The sequence below is a fragment of the Micrasema longulum genome, unplaced genomic scaffold, assembly GCF_059751315.1.
Source record: "Micrasema longulum isolate JH-2025_06_02 unplaced genomic scaffold, ASM5975131v1 h1tg001408l, whole genome shotgun sequence".
In the NCBI taxonomy this organism is placed as follows: domain Eukaryota; kingdom Metazoa; phylum Arthropoda; class Insecta; order Trichoptera; family Brachycentridae; genus Micrasema; species Micrasema longulum.
Window position 1 is genome coordinate 183,240 of NW_028278594.1, and position 18,372 is coordinate 201,611.

At 32.4% G+C, this 18,372-nt stretch overlaps 1 protein-coding gene across 1 annotated transcript in view; it reads right to left on the bottom strand.

The window, feature by feature from the left end:
* LOC148275512 (E3 ubiquitin-protein ligase RNF19A-like) overlaps window positions 1-12,442 on the bottom strand; it is a 192,353-nt gene extending 179,911 nt beyond the window's left edge. Inside the window, exon 1 of the mRNA XM_088235585.1 lies at window positions 12,246-12,442. The gene's annotated coding sequence lies outside the window, so the exon portion shown is untranslated. The remainder of the gene's footprint in view (window positions 1-12,245) is intronic.
* Between the last annotated feature and the right edge of the window lie 5,930 nt (window positions 12,443-18,372).

Consider the following 18,372-nt stretch of genomic DNA (forward strand, 5'->3'; position numbering starts at 1 on the left):
TAATTATTATTATTATTATTTATTATTATTATTATTTTTTTTTTGCACCACAACAGGCCAGGAGGCCCAATTACAGTGATGAATTACATCACAAAACACCCAGGCTTGAGAAAAATCACATTTTAATTTTTGTGTTCTCACCGGGAATCGAACCCGGAACCTCCCGTGCGTAAGTCAAGCGTCTTGACCACTACACCACGGAGGCCGCCACATAAACACACATCTACACTAACTCTCATAAAAATACACATAAACACACCCTTTTGTTGTAAAACAATTTAATAATATGTATGATTCTTATTTAGAAACTTTGCTGGTCTGTCTTTAAACTGTATTTTCTTAAATATTACTGTATCATTGTCGACTGTTTGTTTCTTTAAAATAAATAAATACAAAATAAAATTAAAAGATGAATTTTCCAATGCATAATAAACCGAATAGCTCAAATTTATATATTATTTTCATACTTACGCACCCTTACACACGCACCCTCTCCCTCATTCATTCCCACACGCACATGTATCCTCTCCCTCATTCATTCACGCATACACACATTCACATACACATGAATACAAACGTCACACAAATACAATTACTAAACTTATTTTCTTATATATTATGTGTCATTATATTTACAGTGGATTTTTTTAATTGGCTTCAGTATTGTTAAGATTTTTCTAATTATTTTGTTTATGTAATAGCTGTAAAAATCCCAAATAAAATAAAATAAAAATAAAATAAAATAAATAAATAAATTTAAACTACGAAAAGACAAAATAAAACGTAAGATACATAATGTGTAAAAGAACAAATCAATCTGAGAAGGTTTTTCGATGTAAAGGCGAACCAGTCTTGAAAAAACTTGCACTTTACGCAAAATGCGTTCGGCTGAGGTGAAGGAAAACGGCGTGCATGTAAGCAGGAAATATAGTTATGATGACGCTGTAAGCAGAAAAACGATTTTTAAAACATGCACGACTAGGCAGGAATAACACAATGGTCTCGTTCGCAATATTTACGAGTATGTCAATATACGGGGGATAAACAAAGCTGTATTGCTTCTCAAACATTTCCTTGTTCGTATTTACCGCGGATTTCAAATGCCCAGATAATTATTTTAAATTATAGTATAATATTCCTTTGTGTTTTAAGTTTCATTATTCTTATCGTGCATGTTCTTATCGTAGGTAAGTGACTATATTAAAGGTCCGCCGGTCACTTACATTCCTATTCCTATCAAATTTAAACAAATATCATAAAAACATTCGTAAATGTGAAAATATTTCATTACACTTCACGTGATATTGTTTCATTCCAACTATCATTATATTTTCTACCAGATATGACGCCAGTTGGCAATTTTAAAGCCTCAAACCATAGAATTAAGAATAGTCCAGAAGGCGCGTAGAATCATATTTGAATACATCGGACTGTGTCCAATAATTTCCCCACTATGCCCTACTTCTCCGCGCGCATTCGTGAGGTCGCAGAGTAATGTTGCTTGACGGAAAAAAAACCATAACACAAATGTAAGGTAAAAAAAACGCAATCTGTTAATTTCTCTAAAATTTTATTGTGCACGGGGAAATATAGATTGACACAACAGAGTAGGTAAATCAATATGGATTGAATCAATGAACTTTAAACATAAAATGTAAAACAAATTTTATTTTACATAAAACGAATATTTTTATATCATGTTAAATAACATTTGATGTTTTGAAGATAATGTCGGTCAAATGTCCACCACGGAGTTGTTTAATCCAATTGTCATCACTTCTCTTATTAGATGAGCAAAGGAAAGTTTAAAAAAATACTACCCTGGCAACACTAACGAAATTTCCATTTTGTTTCTTCGACAATGTGACAGATGGAAAAATAATTCAATTTTTAAGTAATGCAAATGCTACTTAAACATTCGTTTGCTAATTACACGTGAAATGTGATTGCATCCTGTTTCTTTAAGATCCTAGCAGTATTTCTACACTTTAAAAGGACACAACACGGCATAGTTGAATTCAAATCAGGAGTTGCGTACTGAGCGACGTCTACAAAGAAACTAATGGGTCAAAACGTTAACCTACTAATTTATGAGTAGTTTAGTCGCCCTTTGTGTGATGTGCGTATGCGGTTTCAGGACTATTCTTAATTATATGCCTAAAACATTGGGCATTTCTTGAATTTACTAATGTATATAGGAGTAGGGAGATAACTGCGAATTAATCCTAATTAAATTGCGAAGAAAAATTTAAGAAAAACAGTTCTAAAAATTAGCTTCAAACGGTTCTACTGTGGCTGCAGTAGCTCCGAATCTATAATCAGAGCGACTATGGACAATTTTTGGGAACCCTTCACAGTAGATTTACAGTACCCGGCAGTAAATAAAGTACATCGGGCTTAAAAAAGAGACTGACGACTTTGTAGTGCGTCATCTCAGTCCGGTATCTGTGCGAATGAATGTATGACGACTGAAAGCCGATCAGGCCGGCGCGACAGTCTCTTTCCAAAGCCCGTTTCCTTTATTTAATGCCAGCTACTGTACACAGGTCGCAGCGACGTCAGTAGCTCAATCACAAATAACTATCGACGTGCTAACAATTTCTCCCCAGGTTGTTTATCGTATTCGCGACGTATAATTCTGCTGGGCATTCACATATTTGAATTTCACCGATGTAAATACGGAAAATATTTCGAAACTGCTATTTTCATTTATTTATTTATTTATTATTTATCATGCCATTTATTGCATTTAGCCGGCGGTTGGCAAGCCAAATGTCAAGAAAAACAGTCGCCATAGTTATTGTAATTTTCCCTTTTTTGTATAAGATACTCCTTACTATTTTGCAAATGAAATATATGATATTATTTTTTATAGTAAACGCCGATTTTTCGCCGATGAACTGTTTTTATTTACGAGGAAAACAAAAAACAAACCGACACGAGCGTTGACTTAGAGATTACACGAGCGTTGACTTAGAGATTACACAAGCGTAGACTTATGACTGCGATAACTTAAGCATGTTCATTATTGTTCATTGTGATCGCTTAAATGCCAAGCATATTTTTAAGCACGTCGATAGTTATTTGTGATTGAGCTACAGAAGCTTATATATGTAGCACCGACCCTCATTTTCGGAGTAAGACTGTGGACAAAATAAAAATTGCCATTACGATAGCCAACTCCCGCAATAAGAAAAGCAGACTTCGCTTGACACCTCTTGGTGAATGTTTCAAATCTTTGGGGTCATGAGTCATAATGTAATAAATAACGTTGGGAGTTTAACCACTAAAATGGAAAATATACGCTAAGTTAATGCCGCTTGCCTCTTAGCAAGAGCAGATTTGTTTATTATTAAAACGCCCGGCGCGATTATGAAGTAGGTATATGTATAGTTTTTATCACGTATTGTTTATTGTTAACGATACCGAGCTCGGGAGTTCGAAATATTTATGCCTACTGCGTGCACATTTTATTTTTTATTTTAATAGATTTTTACGGACGAAGTCCATTTTAAACATGTAACGAAAACAATAATTTTATACAGTAACATAACGCTAGAAACACAACAATTAAAACAAAACGCAAAGACAGATAATATTCAGGTAGATTATAGATATGAGAAATTTATTGAGTATTATTATTATTTTTTATTTATTTATTTACACATCTTTGTAAATATAATTCCTCTGTACGTGTGATGTCACTGAACTTCTTCCAAATGGCTAAACCGATTTACGTGCGGTTTTCAGAGAAATATAGATCTTTGCCCTGTGCGTGTTCTTCGATATTAAAATCTTCAATCTAATATGTAAAAAAAGAATTAAGAAGCATCCATGTTTTATTCGTCGATCTACTACCAGGGTTGCATTCGAAGAGAATGCATTTGCAAAAAATGGAAAGATGTTGTTTTTCGTCTATAAAAAGGTTTTATGATTATATTATTGAACTCGGAATTATGTTTGCATGTCTGCTATTTATGTTTTATGCTTATATCAATACAGTGTTATTTATTATATTATATTATATTTATCATGTACTATAACATAAAATAAAAATAATGTAAATGAATGCCCCGACACGGGTTATGCCCAGTGAGGTTTTTATAAAAAAATATAAAAAATATGTTTTATGTGAAATAAATAAATATGATACGGACTATTTCGTACTTCTCTCACGGCATAAATGTCCAAAGTATTTTTTTTTTCTTTTAGTATTCATAATTTACCTTCTTTTTATTCGAAAATTACAAATTAAGTTTTAACACTACTGACCGGTTTCCAACTTTGTTTTTAAACACTACTGACCGGTTTCAAAGCTACACAAGCTTCTTTATGAATGTATACATAACTGATGAATATTATCCTATTTTATTTTAACAGTGATTACTAAAGATTATCGAATAAATACACATCGAAACATACGGAGCTTATAAGTCAAGTCTTTTTGGCATTTCGGCCTAGTATAGATGAGAACTGTAAAGTGAGATGGTTACGATCTTTAAAATGAGACGGATTGACTTAAAGAAATACTGTTTTTTTGTTTTTTTTTCTTATTATGTATCGCATTTTTAATTTCTAAGATTTTCAAGCTATCTTATTTTAATATTTTATTTTTAACACGAAGAACTTTTAATATTGGTTTGCTATTTCAGAAAAATATTATTATTCAGGCACCGTGAGTGTCCTTTTACTTTAATATTAAAGTTTATTTTAGTTTCTCTATTGTAGATTAAATCGCAATCATTACAATTTAAACGGTATATGCCAGATTTATTGTATTGCAGATTTGCAAGGCTTGCGTTTAACAAAAAACCAAAGATTTTTTAGTCTAATAATATAAACCTAAAACTCCACAAGCAACTTGCCAAGACATATGTATGGAGCATATTGATGTACGGTTGTAAGACATGTTGCCTTACCAAAAGAGATAAAAAGACTAGAGGCCTTTGAGATGAGGTGCTACAGAAAAATACTAGGAATTTCCCGGAGACCACATCAATAATGACGAGGTTCTCAGCAGAATCGAAGAAGGGAGGGACCTAATCAAAACCATATCAGAGAAGCGAGCCCAATAGATCGGCCACATTATACACCATGAGGGTCTCCTGCATGACATAATAGAGGGAATGGCTGAAGGGACAAATTACAGAGGGTGCCCCGGATGGGAGTATTTGAAGCAAAAGTACGAGGATTTGAACTGCGCCTCATATACCGAGTTAAAGAGGGCTGCAGAGAATAGATACCAGTGGAAGACGAGATGCAAGACTTTGCTGCAAACCAATCGCCAGGATTGAGACTGCGGTGATGATGCCAGATTTATCATACTTAGGGACTTTATCCTAGTAATTTTTAACAATTTTCCTATATTATTAGTTGTGTATAATGCAGGTTTCATGTTTGATGGTAGGGAATTAGATAATTGTAAAAAGAAAACATGTCATTTATAAAAATAATCCGCTAAAGTTTTTATAGGTCATTGGGCAGAGTGTCATTCGCACTCTTTGCCAAAGTTTAGGATCATCGTCGTTCCTGAAAATGGTGGCTGTTTGATTTTATTGTCCTATATACATCTTTTACGGCAAGTATCGTGATACTCGTGACAGTTATGTCACGTGTCAAGTCGACCGGTAATGCGTAGAGTATCGTGTTTTCAATCAGCAGTGAAAATTTAAATAGTAAACAGGTCTGCAAATAACTTTCACGTAAAATGACATATTCGGAATAATAATGAAATATATTTATTATATACTTGCTTTTACAAGCGGCTTCCGCTCACATAGTAACAGGGAGACATTATTTAGGTTATTTATTAGTTATGTCGTTTATCAATAAGAAGTTTTCCGATGGAATGATATATTTTACCGGGATTGAAAGTATGTAGCTTGGACTTCCGACTATCGCTATGAAAGATATACGACGATCCGATAATTGTAACAAAAAAAAACAATATTTACAAATAAACGAATATTGTAGGCCGATTATTTTTCTATAAATGCGAAAGCGTGTTTGTTTGTGTGTCCATCACGTCTCAGCAGAGCGACCGTTCAACTTGATTTTTGTACAGAGATAACCGGAGAGATGGGGAGTAAATTAGGCTACTTGCTTTTGATTCGGAAAATTAAAAAAAAATACACTAAAAAAATAATTAAATATAGTAACAATGAGCAACATTAAAATATGTATATCACCAATAAGCAACATTATTTGAAAATGAGTAGGCGGTAAGGTGGGATGTCAAAAAGAATCAATTTGAAATGAATTATTTAATATGTGGCCAAAGTATGCGGCCTCGCGTCGTTTGAGAGTGGAACAGTTCTCTTTTTGACTCTTATGTGGCTGTGGTGTTACACGAGTCTACATAGGATACAAGACTTGACATATCTCTCCCATTTATTTAAATGAAGATATATTTTTGTAATCTTTAAATGGACATTTTCACACCGGATTTGGATATATTTTTGTAATCTTCAAATGGACATTTTCACACCGGATTTGAAAAGTAAAACTTGAATAAATATGCTGGATTTCAAAACATTTTTTTTTTATCCTTGTCAAGCGAAGAATAATTGCTGTAGGAATGAAAATTATGCTAATACCACAATAAATCTGTTTTACTGTATAAAAAAGAGCACGAGAATAGAACTTATAATAATAATAAGACAGGAACGCTGCTCTGTTGCCGGTGTTTGTATGAAAGAGACAAAAACAAAAGAAACACAAAAATTAAATGTTATTGGGCCACCGGGCCTGTTGTGGTGCAAAAAAAAGGCCTATGTTTTTTTTTTCTTTCAATATCTGAACTTCAGAATATTCTGTCTTTTTAGCACGATGTTTTAAATTATTTTTTAGCACAGCCTTTTAAGAGTTAACAAAATTGTTAACTCTACTAAATAAATTAATATAATATTTATTATATTTATTTATTTAGTGTCAGGAAAACGTAATTACTAGTACACCATGAGGCAGACTTATCTTCATAAGATTTCATTTCGAAGGATTTATATATATATTTTAATTAAATATATATATACATATATACATATATTTCACTATTCGTACATAATGTTATTTGTACATTGGCGGGCTCATTGCCAAATGGCAATTTCTTCCAACCAACCAATAAAATAATAGTTGTGTTTTTATAATTCAAATAACAGAACATATTCAATAGAAAATAAAGATTAAAAAGCTAAAGATATATAAACATAGAAATAAACGCATTTGTTTATAAATTACCTTAAATCAAAACTATTACTCAATGGGAAAAAGGAAAAAAGAGGAAAGGAGGAGAGACTAAGGAAGAGAAAGGAGATGTTTCTTCAGGCGTGATTTAAACAGAGATACTGTAGTAACATCTTTGATGGTGGATAGGAGATGATTCCACAGTCGAGCCGCATGGACACTATAGAGTTGGAGAAGAAAGAGGAATTGTGGACGGGTATTAAGAGAGTGCCTTGAGAATTAGAACGAAGAGGTAAACCATGAAAGTGTTGAAATTTTTCACGTAATTTTTCACGTTTTCACATAAGTGTTCTAATTTTTCACGTTTCAGTTTTTTTTGTGATTGAGCAACAGAGCCCTCAAAAATGATGACATTTTGATACCTAAACGCTCAGTGATCCCCAACGCGTGTTTAGTCGTTCTTCGACAGCCAGCGTGACGTTTAGAATTGCAACCAAAATGCCCGATTGTGTCATGAAAGCGTGTAAAAACCTCGCGGATAAGGATTGTAAAAGAATTGCGTTACTTTTCGTCGATAAATATTTGATCATGAGTGATAAACAAAGCTTAAAATAATAAATATTTCAATAAAAATATTATTTTTTGTAAACGTCAAACTACGCCTGGCGGCGCAATTACGAAGCTCTTCTTACGTACAGGGGTGCATCGATAGGAATACATTTAAAAAATATAATAAATGTATATAGGAGTGTTGTATGCTCCAGGTGCATAAGGAGAGCCTCCCATCGGACCGTATTACGGGAAGGTTAAGAACAGGATGCCTAGCTCTACAGAAAATTAAAATTACCACGGCCAAACATCATTATACTTATACAGGACGGAAGCTTTTCAATAGTTTACCACAAAATCTATGTCAAAAAATAAATTACGGAAAATTTAAGGATAAATTAAAGAAAAGCTTATTGAAATAATTAACATTAACTGTATTTTGAAAATAAAGATGTCTGTTTAATATGTGCCTGTGTTTATAAATTTTGTGTATTTATTAAAAAAAAAATAGTGTTATATTTTCTCAATTTTTAAAATTGTTTAATTTTTTTTTATTTTGTTTTTTTTTTGCATTTTTTGTTTCTTTTTTATGTTATTTTGTAAACTTGCCAAACACAAGAGTCAGTTTCTTTTTTGGCAAGTTCAACCTTAAGTGTTCCATTTTATTACTGAGTGTATTGTTTATTTATGCTAATAAAGGTTTTTATAAAAAAAATAAAAAAATGTGAGTTAATATTATTACAAATAAGTTATGGTGTATATTTATAACAGATCCACGCATATAATTGTCATTCAAAAATAATCACAGTAATAAAATAAATTCAATGAAAAATAATTACTAGCCTCAGGGCAATTAAGTATAATTGAATCGAATAACTGTATCTGGCACCAAGTTTACTTCTAATTATAATAATTATTCATCGAATTTTAATAAATAATTAAATAAAAGTAAGGAAACGAGGTAGTAATGACAATATTGCTTAGTTAAAAATTAAGATGTTCTGAAGAAAAATATGATGTTAATTGCATGTGAATAGACGGGGTCTACATTCAGGGCGCATGGTAGAAACGCAGTAAAAATTGGTGACTCGATATTCACAAACATATTATATTTGTGAATACCGACGAGTTATTTTTTATCTAAACTTAATCCGAAAGCGTCATAACATTTTACCGCAATTCTTCCGTGCGCCTTGAACGTAGACCCCGACCGCAGTAAGCCCTATAAATGCCTTAACTTTATTTGCTTCTGTTAAAATGCACTTTGTTACTTAGTAGACATTATAATAATAAATATGTACATCTCCCTTTCCCTCCTTATCCTCTCTTCAAGCATTCTTGTCGTAATCCTGCCCAATTTACAATAACTTACTGTTCTTAAAAAAATATTAAAAATTCTTTGATTATTGAAAAATATTTAAGAGTACATGAAAATAACACTTTTATATGTATTAACTTATATGTATTTATTTAATACGTAATCTATTTTCTTTACTAACTTTGTATACTTTGTGGAAAGCTGTTATTAGTTCTGAGTTTATACACTATATCTGTTTGTTTACTATAAATATGTATGTAGAACTGTTGATTTCCCAAATAAAATAAAATGTTCTTCATCTGTGTTGTAATATATAAACATAAGTAATTCCCAAGGGGGTCGAATTCAGTTATTGTCTACAAAAAATTGAATAGACTCAAAATATTATTGATAAAACCACCTGGTCTGACAAGAAGTATAAAAATTAAAAAATATTTTCGTGAGTGAAATAATTCATGCATATGAATCTTACCTGCAACAATAAAGGTTTCAGCTCTTTAACTTCACAAACGTCAAAAGATAGAAGAATCTAAGGAATATAGATGTTCAAATATAGGCAGAATGGTTAATGTTACACTGTGTGTACAGTGGCTACTTATACCAGCCAATGACAAGGTCATAAGCCCTGTAGATGCCTAGACTTCTATATCCCCTTCTCTAAAAAGTTCTTCGTCTCAGTTGTAATATGTTTAAAAAGTACTTATGACAGTATAATTACTACTTTATACTAGAAAAAAACCAACAATTATAACTTCTTGGAGGGGATAGGTACATAAGCCATAGGATCTTGAGCGACATATATTTGACATCAATTTTATCTGAACATTGTGAAAAAAAATTTAATTCGAAGTTTTTTCGCCTTCAGAATTAATATCAAAACTGGAAACTAAAAGAAAGACAAACTTTGGAGACTGTTTTGAAAAAAGTGATTGCACATAGTTTACTTCTAGAGCTCAGCGACTCACTTGAGAAAATATAAAGATCAATGAAAGTTTAAACTAACAGCAAACCTTGTGATGTGTGTCTTGTAAAACGTAATAATACTTATATTCAATTTGAAGATTCACACAAATAATTTGTTTCATCGCAATTATCCAAAATAAGAAAAGACCTACCTATCTTAGAATTGCATATGAAGAATAAATGAAAGAGTCCAGCAAGGTGAACAAATTACAACAGAGATGGCGAACATTTCATACAAGGGATATAGAATTCTAGGCATTACCATGGCTTATGACATGTCAATGGCTGGATTAAGTGGCCACTTTACACACCATAACATTCACAATTTTTCCTATGTTTGAGCATCCATATTTTTTCTTCAATTTGTTGATTTAAGTGAAGAAAAGGAGTAGAAACCTGTATTGTAGTGAAGAGAATCATCCGATTGAATTATTTCACATACTTACTAGGCCAACGCCTGAAAACAATTTTCCAACTTTTGTATTTCTTCTTGGACCAGTGGGTTTAAATACAATATTTTGAGTTTGTTCCAATGTTTGTAGACAAATATTAAGATAAACAAATTACAAAAGAGATGAAGAACATTTTAGGGAAGAAAATATTTATTTATTTATTTGAATATTATTAATAAACTAAATTATCTGAGAAATACCAGCTGATTTATTAAAACTCTTCCTCGCATTACTATTTGAATTTTTCTATTTAACCTTCCTAATATCTTTTTAATATAAATATTCTAACCGTTGATGATAGGTGAAGGGAAGTTTTATTCATTTATGTAATTGATAACTGTAAGATGACCTATTTAAGTATAAATGCAACTTACATATGCCCCCACATCTTGAATATTGCACTGCTATTTGGTCTCTTGTATATTACATTGTTTTACTTTACATATTAAAATATTTGACATTGCATATTTTATTTGTACAAAATATTAACAATCAACAGAAGTGCCGGGATGAGGGGATATAATATATTTTGACACTATAAAAAGTAGACATAACGTCACCCTTCACTTTTCGGGAGTAAAAATAGTTTTTTAAAGGTATTTTGTAAGTTAAGTGATAAAAAAGTGAATTGTAGAACTTTATTGCTGTATACACAAAACTGTTTCTTTTTCTGTTAGTCCTAGGTTGTGCGTAAGTTAAATTATTTGACGCTCTAGTATTTCTATATAAATTTAATATCAAAAGAATAGAGAGCGTTTAAAACAAAATCCTAAAAGTATCATTATACAAATTTCATTTCCATTTTCTAAATTACATAGCTTCATCATTAATCATTAAAATGTTACATCTTATGAAAAATGTTAGTAACAAGTGGCTAATTATCATAAAAACAAACAAAGTTAAATCTAATTTAATTGAACATCTTGTTATCATTTGGTTTTATTGTAATAATATTTTAATGTTTTAATATTCATTGCGATGTAGCATATAAAGACAGTGTTCCAATTGAGTTATAAATAAAAATGTGATTAAATTTTAATGAAATGTCACTTCATATGCATAATTCAATTACCACACTTAAGGATGATGTGATTCACAGAGCTAATCTAGAATTTATTTTTTGAGAGTTAAATTCGTTGCACGTATTTGTCAAAATCGTTTTTATAGTGAACGAGCAAAATCTGGAATTGAAATAGCATAATTATTTAAATGTTCATTCATTAATTCAATAGAGCTCGACAATGGAAAACAATAGTCCCAAGGCATGTAAAGATCTTCAAAACAAATGACGACTTCTTCAAATATGCGCAATTAGCAATAACATTTCACAAATCACGATTAAAGCAAACAATATGTCATGATTAAACAAAAATATTGGTAAATTACCTGTCAGGTATGACAATTTTTAAAAATGGCAGAAAGTAGGCAAGACGAAATGTCAAACTATGATTTAAAATAACTGCCAAACTGTTGCACTTTTCACACAATATTTTGCATAACGGGATAATTAGATATTGAAGATTATCAGACACGTTTATCACTACATAATTTATCAAATATTACACATACTTTCTGCGCTGATATAACGGTGAAAGGTAACTGACGTACGAATGCAAAAAGACCTCTAAAATCGCACAAAAACAAATGAGTTGCGAAAAAGCGGTTACAAGAATATTCTTATTTTCCAAAATGTGTAAACAAATGACGTTATATCCCGGTAACGTGTTGCATTGCTTCAAAAAAAACCTCGCGCCCTTAAAATGGAAAGGTTCGGTACTTACATAGAAATCAACACAAATAATTGTGAATAAATATTACGTATCACTAAAACACATAAGACACTTTAAAACACACTCGTTTTGGAGTTCACACACTTTTTATTAAACAAAAACACTAACATTTATATAGTCCTCATGTCAATTTTGGCAAGAAAGCAATTTCCTAAACATCTCGCGAACAGCTGCTGAAGAAGACTGCCACAGTGCAGCCAACAGTTTGACAATTAATAATATGTATCAACATCCGCAGATTCCTGTTATACCGACATTTTTTCCCATCAAAAGGATTCGGACCAATAGTAGTTTTTCACATTTTGTATAGATGGCAGTAATACGATTAATTCAACGATTTATTGTTTAAAAAAAAAAATTAAATACGGTCTTACTTTTCTTCATGCAAACGTAGTACCATATTTTGTCCTTGAATTATGGTACTAAAGCAATGTTTTTTTTGTTAACTCAATTTTTATATTTATCATTGACGTGCTTCCATCGTTTTGCTTTTTTGATAAATTGTTTCTTATGGCAGGGAACTAGAACCATCCCAACGCCCAAAAAAGCACCTTGTTTAATCTGCCGACTTTGGATGTACGTTGTACAAATATGATAAATAATTTTGAAAACTATGAAGGTGTCGACATAGAAAATATCATTATGATAGTCTTTCTAAAAAAATATTAAAAAATCTGTTTCGTTTTGAGGTACGGAAAACGAGACAGCGAAACGTCGATTTGGACGATTTCAGTTGACCAAAATCAATCCGGCATTTTCTGAGAAACAGTAACAGAAAGACAATGTGCAAATACATTTGCATAAAAATGAATAATAAATTTAGTAAAAGTATATTCTCTTCATTAAAAAAAGAAGCTATTTAAATCTGCTTTTTTTATCTTTAATAATCAAATAATTAATCTCTATCATATTGTCCTTATGAAATGCATTTTAAGTTTTGGGGTTTCAAGTGAACGATTCAATCCCTCGACAATGTTTGAGTATGTCCAAATGCTTGCAGACTGGCTGGATTTCCTCCCGAGAGGGAAAACATTTTTGATAAGGTTGCCAAGTAGGTGATTTGGTTCAGCCAGATGAATCTCACCGACGTGATAAAGATTTCAGTTCTTTTACTTCACAAAAGTGAACAGATGGAAGAGTTGAGGAAATGTGGATGTTCAAACATGGGCAGATTGGTGAATGTTACACAGTGTGTAAAGTGGCCACTTAAATTTACCAATGACAGATAATAAGCCCTGTAAATGCCTTGATTTCCATATTACCTTCTCATTTTTTTCCCTCTCTGTTGAAATAAATTTAGATTCAATCTTTGACTAGATCTATTAAAATTTTTAGGAAATAAATGTTGGCGCGAAAAAACATATTTGATGCTGGCAATAAATTTCTAGTAGCTTCAAAAGTTCAGCTTCCTGAAATAATTGGTTGGAGGGAAAAGTTGAAATTTTATAAAGCGTAATTTTAATAATGGTATTCCCGGTAACGAAAGGGTGGACGAGTTGGTAAAGGAGGCGGTCCATTCCGGGGATCCTGCATAAAGTAATTTCCTACCACTAGGTGAGTGAAGCAACTTCGCACATGGCAAGAATATTGGGTAGCTTGATTTTCCAATTGAAACCAAAACAGAAAAGCCTTGGTTTTCCCAAAGTGATTCTGAACAAATTCGAGACATCTTCCATTTGCAGAATGCGTATTGGACACTGTTGTAATAGTTCTCACCTGTTCAGAATCCATGTCCGGGACTCTGCCATGTGCGAATATCAGCTTGAGGAGGAAGGTCTAAATCATGTTTTTTTTTATGCCCCATTAATGATGGTTATCCTGATTTCCTATCCGACCTCTCCGATATTAACGCCCCGTTCTCTGTTCATATTCTTACTCTCCTGTCCCCACCCAATAAACGTGTATTTAAAATTATATGTAAATATCTAGTTATAAATGGTGTAGAGCTGTAAATATGTTATACAGGGTGTTTTTGAAATCCTGTCACATCCAAAACCACAATGATCAGTATGGGCAAGAACACATATTTGCATATTTAAAAAAACATTTAGAACAAAGGAAATTTAAAAAAATAAAATATTTGAACAACAAATGCTTGCTTACTTCTGCAGGGGAGAAGTGAGGGGAACGCGGTGAAGTATCAGACTCCCCCCTCTTCGTTTCTCCCCTGCAGAAGTAAGTAACCATTTGCTTTTTTTGATATTTTATTTTTTTGAATTTTATTTATTCTAAAAAAAATATTTTAATGTGCCGATATGTCTTCTCGGTCATACTAATCCTCGTGGTTTCGGATGTGACGGGGTTAAATGAACACCCTGTATTATTATGTGTATATATTTTATCAAATACTAACTTACTAACTTCAGAACACCCGAGTTGAGAGGTGAAAAGGCCATTAAAACGAAGAAGAAGATTCGGAAGAAGATTTTATTCACATTTTAATTTAATTTACATTTATTGAGACAAATTCCCAATTCCATAGGACTTCAGTCCTTTCTTTAAATCGGACGAATAATAGGTATAGTTACTTAAATATTAAAATATAGTACCCACAACGATAATATTATACAGAACAAGAACATTATTAAAAAATAACATACCACATCCATATAAAAATAATAGACAATGACAAATTTTTAATGTACATGACGTACATGAAACAAACCAACCCAATTACTTGAAAAATCATTCAGGAGTTTCAGAATCAAATCCCTGCCGCCCAAGGTAAAATTCAGCACTGAACTAAACCCACCATTGAAAATAAATTTTGTCCTTGAAACTTTAATACGCTCTTCCAAAATAAGGAAGTTCAGTGTTTTTTTTAGGTCGATTAAAATTTTACTCGAAAATAGCAATGTTAACCTTGAAATCGCATCTAAAATGACGTGTCCAAATTTCATGCTGCTACGACTCGTCGATTCGGAGATGTGACGGACAAACAAACAAACTCAACACGGGACTTTGGTTCCATGGAGTTGGGATTTATGTCTCAATAAAAGTAACATAAGTTTATTGTAAATAAAATGAATAAATAAATAATATTATAAACAGACGCGTGTATTTTCAGTTTTATAAAATAAATATAGGCGAATTAGAAAAAAATAAATTAGAATAACCCTGCAATAATAAATACACAGGTACATATTAAAAAGTATTTACAATGCAAATTAATATCCATTTGGCAATTCTCGATCTGAGTACGGCCCATTGTTTTGCTGCGAACTGTAGCTAACTTAATACCCAATAGTCATAGAATTGTTTTCCTACGTTTGGGCTCCTCTATAGCTTGGCGCATTATTACTCTAAGGTTGCAATAATGTTCTAAATGAAAATCATCATGTTTGATTATTTCAAATGTTCATATTTTTTTACGTTTAATCATCAGTGTGGCCATATACGAAGCAAAAATTAGTCGCCCCGATAAATAAAATATCCTCAAATTAACCACTCTCTAGGGGATAGAGAAGGTTCATAATTGCACCCCTGGGCGTTAAATTGAAACACCGACTACAATGTTTCTTATAATAATATATAATATACTAGCGGACCCGACAGACGTTATCCTGCCGAACGTTGGCAAAATACTTTTTATTGAAGAGTAGGTACCTAGGTACTTGTTTGTGATTGAAGTCCAAAACTAAAAATTGATAATATTCAAATATTGAATTTAAGTAGGTACCAAGGCGCTTGTTTATAGTTGAATTCCAAAACATTTTTAGTTGAATGCTTAGCCATTTTATGAAAACCCATATATCTAAGTTTAGTCTAAATTTGATATGGCGTAATCTGCCGGTCTAAAAGTTATTATATTTTAGCAACATAAAACGTTTAAGTATGTGTTTTAATAGAAATACCCTTAAAAATTATTGTTTTTATCTCATTTATGTTTTTATATTTTTTTATTATCGCGCGATTTAAAAAAAACATTTGTTTTTAAATAGAAAAATCGTATGATTTCATAATTTAGCGCGCGTTTTACCAAACTACAGCCTTAATGTTCAAGAATAAAAATCGCAAATAAACAATCGACGCTAGCGCCCACGCCAAAGTAAAATTTACAGAAAACTAATATCATCATCATTCCCTTTCCGCACTTAATGGTGCTTAGGGTAATGCATTGGTACACATCATTGGTCGAATAAAATGGCTGATGGATATTGCTGTTTGCATCCAAACACTATTTTCAAACCATCAGAAGTATGATTTTAAACTACATTTGCAACTCAACTCATGATTTTTATAAAAATAAAGTTAATCAACTACAGAATGACATCATAACCAAAAAAAAAATTTTTTTGGAGGTTGCTATCTTCGCTTCCGAAGCCCTCAATTAACCACTCGGGTAGAAGAGATTTTTTAGACTCTAATAATATTCGTAGATAAGATATTTGAACTTTTAAAAAATTCTACTTCAAAATAAACATTAAGAGAAATGTAAATGAAAAAAATTCTTCATACAAACGTATTCCCCGATTTTCTCCCTGGCTTATGCCACGATTTGTGTTTGATATGATTTTGAATGGCAAAATGGTGAATGTTACGCAGTGTTTAAAGTGGCCACTTAAACCAGCCAATTACATGTTATTAGCCCAAACGCCTAGACTTCCATATTCCCTTCTCTAAAATGTTCTCAATCTCTGTTGTAATTTGCAAATCATTCTATGAATATTTACCACGAAGTTAGTTACATATGGCAGCAATACAACGGGCCGTAGACACTTGGGTTAAGAACTGCGAACGCTAACCGAAATCGTCCATTACACGTTGGTTGTTAAACTAAAAATCAAATCAAAACCAAACCAAAAATATGTAACGCCTTGTTCTATGCTAAAGAGCTTAAGAGCTTCTCTAGAGAATTATTACTCTGACTAAAAGTCCAAAATATCTATTGGTAAGTATCTCGTAAGCTATTTTCTCACTAGGGCCCACATCAGAAAAAAACTGATTTTCGAGAATAGATGTCTCAGAACAAGCACGAAAGAAAGGTATGACTTTGTATGGAATAAAGTTATGAGATAACGGACGCTGCAAACTCCGGTGACAACTGTCATTCTGTGAAATGAAATCAGGTTTCCGACGTCCTGGATGTCCACTGCTGACCGTTTGTTGGCAGATTACGCCAGAACTACGGAACACGAACCAGTTGGGAGGATGCGCAGAAGCTTGCAGCCGACAGAGATGCCTGGTGGAGTTTTGTGGACACCATTTGCTCCAACTGGGTAGCGGAAATGGAATGATGATGGTGATGATTTCAGACCTCCACAATGTCTCGTATCTCCGGAATGGATGCCGTATTAAATCCCTTATCTTATCCTATAAGGCTAGATTTATTTTCTACCACACAAGACACAATGTATTTCTTTTTCTTTATTCTTTTATCTTTTATTGTCCTCCTCACAAATCAGAAATTAATCATCACTTTACCCCAGCTTTCCCTTACACAATAGCACCCCTTATACATACAAAGTTTCCCCCGAACAACCTTCACGGAAGTTTTCGTATAAATACCGCGAATCGTAGGCGGAGAGGTCAGTATTCCGCTTACCGCGGCAGAGTGCCCTTCGTGTGTGTAAGTTCCGGGCGGAAAATCATGAAAACGAAACATCGCGAAGTGAAAAAGAATTACGAAATCGGTTTTCCTGAAACAAAACAAATTTTTGCTATTTTTTCTTATTGTTGATAATTTAAATGGGTTATTTACAAATAACAACACATACGGATAACATTTACATAAGTCTAGGTATTTAGAGGGCTTATGACCGGTCATTAGCTGGTTTAATTCATTCACCATTTTGCGTATATTTTTTTCAATATTTTTTCATTGCCAATATATTGATTTAACATTTATTGAGACACAAATCCCAACTCCGTGGAGCCAAAGTCCTGTGTTGAGTTGGGACGAATTTATGCATTAAATTTTAACCACAAACATATCACCATTATACAGAACAAAAACATCATTGTAAAATACATGGCATGGTTTGAACATCGATGTCATTCTTTTCTTTTATGGGTTTGTTTGGCAGACTTTTTATTACGTTACTTACGTTGTCGGCCTCGTAGTGCAGAGGTCAGCACGTTTACCTTCCATGCAAGAGGTCCTAGGTTTGATTCTTGA